General features: G+C 44.7%; 1 long non-coding RNA gene across 1 annotated transcript; it reads left to right on the plus strand.

Moving 5' to 3' along the window:
- Positions 1 to 376: 376 nt before the first annotated feature.
- Positions 377 to 2,157, plus strand: LOC310922300. Its single transcript, XR_014592389.1, has 3 exons — positions 377 to 527; positions 1,454 to 1,480; positions 1,968 to 2,157. It is a non-coding gene; the product is annotated as an uncharacterized lncRNA (long non-coding RNA).
- Positions 2,158 to 2,499: the final 342 nt, after the last annotated feature.

Genomic DNA, 2,499 nt, shown 5'->3' on the forward strand with positions numbered 1-2,499 from the left:
TTTTTTTTTTTTTTAATTTCTGACTTCTGAAGAAGTCAATGGGTCATTAAAAAAACCCTGTGTTTCCCCCTCCATAGGAACTTCTAGTAATGGAAATAAATTAATTGCTCTATCCCAGTTTTCCTGATTTGTAATCTTATGTTGGTATGGTGTTCCCCCTTTAAGAGAAGTTCTCTGGCCAGTAGCAACTGTCGTTACCATGGGGACAGTGGCAAAGGCAGGGGTGGCTGTGCCTGGCAGAGAGGGAGGGGTGGGGGCAGGGGTCCGCCCCAGGGCTGAGTCCTCCAGGGAGGGGAGGGGGTTAGCGGGGGCTGCAGCCGGAACCGCCGACAGGGCAGGGTTTTCCGGCGGAAACCATATCGGAGCATGGATCTTTTGCACGTGGTCTACACTCGGCACTGCTGGAGTTATCGGGGGCATAGCCCCTGGGGCCGGGACATGTCCCAACATGTCTATCGGAGCGACCCCCGGCCATGAGGGCTGGCCCGGAGCAAACACAGGCGCCATGGACGGCTGGGCAGCCAGCGGTGCGGGAACAGCGTGCGGGGGGGCAGCCGCTGGGACAGGGGCCAAGGCGGGCGGGGGGCCCGAGTACGGGGGGGTGGCCGGCAGGGAAACAGGGTTGGCTGGGGGGGGGCGGCAGGGGTGGTGGAGAAAGCGACGCGGCAATAGGGGCTTGCGGGGCGGCTGGCAAAGGCAAAATTTTCAATACATCTAGGCCCTTTTCTCTTTTTTTCTCTTCTTGCTCTGTCTTTGGGGTTTCTGATAATTTAAAAATTCTTATCCCCATAGGGTCCATGTCTCCTTTCCAGCAGGCAGCATATTTTTTTTTCTCCTCTGGATTAAACGGTTCTTTTGAATGTACAAATATATTTAAAGCCTGACAAATCCATCCTTCAAAAGAACCATATCTGGGCCAATAAATATGGTCAGATCTTATTTCCTTTTTTGTCCATTCAATCATACAGTATTAAATTATCTTTATTTTGTCGTCTTTTTTTTTTTTTTTTTTTTTTTTTTTTTTTTTTTTTTTTTTTAGAAGGATCTAGATCCCAATTTGCTAACATAACTCCCAAAGGGCTATCTCGGGGTATTTCTGCTGGCAACTCTTTTCTTTCTTTTTTTTTTTTTTTTCCTTAAACTCTGATTTTTACTAAGTTTCTGTCCCATTTTCAGGATTTCATCTAGTTATTGCTTGGTCTCTTTTCTGTTATCTAACAGCCTGAACACCACCTTTTCCCTTCCCCCCCCGAGGCACAGAAAACTCTTTATCTCAGTAGTACAGTACCATGTGTTGCATGTACTGCCTTTAAAAACAAAAATTCCTTTTCAGCAGTCTATATTACACATACATTCACTCAAGAACAACAACAACAATAAAAGCTCTTTAAAATGAATTTTCCCATTAATCTGTAAAACTGCATTAATCCTTTTTTTTTTTTTTTTTAAACAGCCCTCTTTTTCTCCTAATTTTTCCTAGGTATGTATTATTCCCCAATCAGTAAACATTTTACACCTTGTTTCAAAGTCACATTCTTTTCTTTAAGATTTTCTTACAAACCATCAATACATTTTCTCTCTTTTTCTAAGAGGATTTTTTACTTTTGCCAAACTTTCATTATTCTTCTGCTATAGCCTTCATTCCTAATAATATTCTTAGATCTTTTCCCAACACATTAAGACCCAATTCAGGCATTAATAATATATTTCCCATCCATATGTTGGTATTCCTTTTAATTACTATGTTTTTTATAATGGATGCTTCAAACTTTCTCTTCTGCAGTCACTATTTCTGAGATTTTTTTACTTACTTTACAACCTATGGGGCTTTTAATGATACATGTTTTCTCTGTTTTAAGATCAACCAAAAATTGGAATACCTCCTCCTTAGGACCTATTTTTAAAGTCACTAAAGGCTTTATAAAATATTCATCCCTTGAAAACCAAACTCTTTGTTTTTCTTTTAGATGTATCTCTGTCGGAGTTTGGTTTTCTCCCTTCTTTCTGTCTTCAAAACTCAAATCGAGACAATTTTGGATTCTAACTAGGCTTCCTGTCTCAAAGAGAAAGTCATTCATTACAGATGTAAGAACAGAATCTGTTTCATGGATTAATTCTTCTAAGGCAGAGGGGAGAAAAACAGGACTCCACGCCGAGTCCTCCAAGAACGAGGGGGTGTGAACCACCTCTGTTGTAACATAAGCAGGTGAGAACAGGGCTGCGGGGAAAGTGGACGGCGGTGGAGTGGTCGGAGCAGTGGGACCCCCGGCGTGGCAGGCGGAGCGGCCGCGGTCAGGGCAGCTAAGGCTGGGTAAGACCGAGCTCCCGGTGGGGGCAGGGCTGGCGCGGGGGCCGAGGGGAACAGGAGCACAGGCGGCGGTGCCAGTTGCGGGCAGAGCTCGGGCAGGCAGCAGCACAGGGGCCAACGCTTCAAAGAGACCCAAATCCTCCTCCTCCCCCTCCCATTCCGCTTTCCGCGTTTCTGTCATTACAAACAAC

Source organism: Zosterops lateralis, assembly GCF_965231275.1.
Source record: "Zosterops lateralis genome assembly, chromosome: W".
Taxonomy (NCBI): Eukaryota; Metazoa; Chordata; class Aves; order Passeriformes; family Zosteropidae; genus Zosterops; species Zosterops lateralis.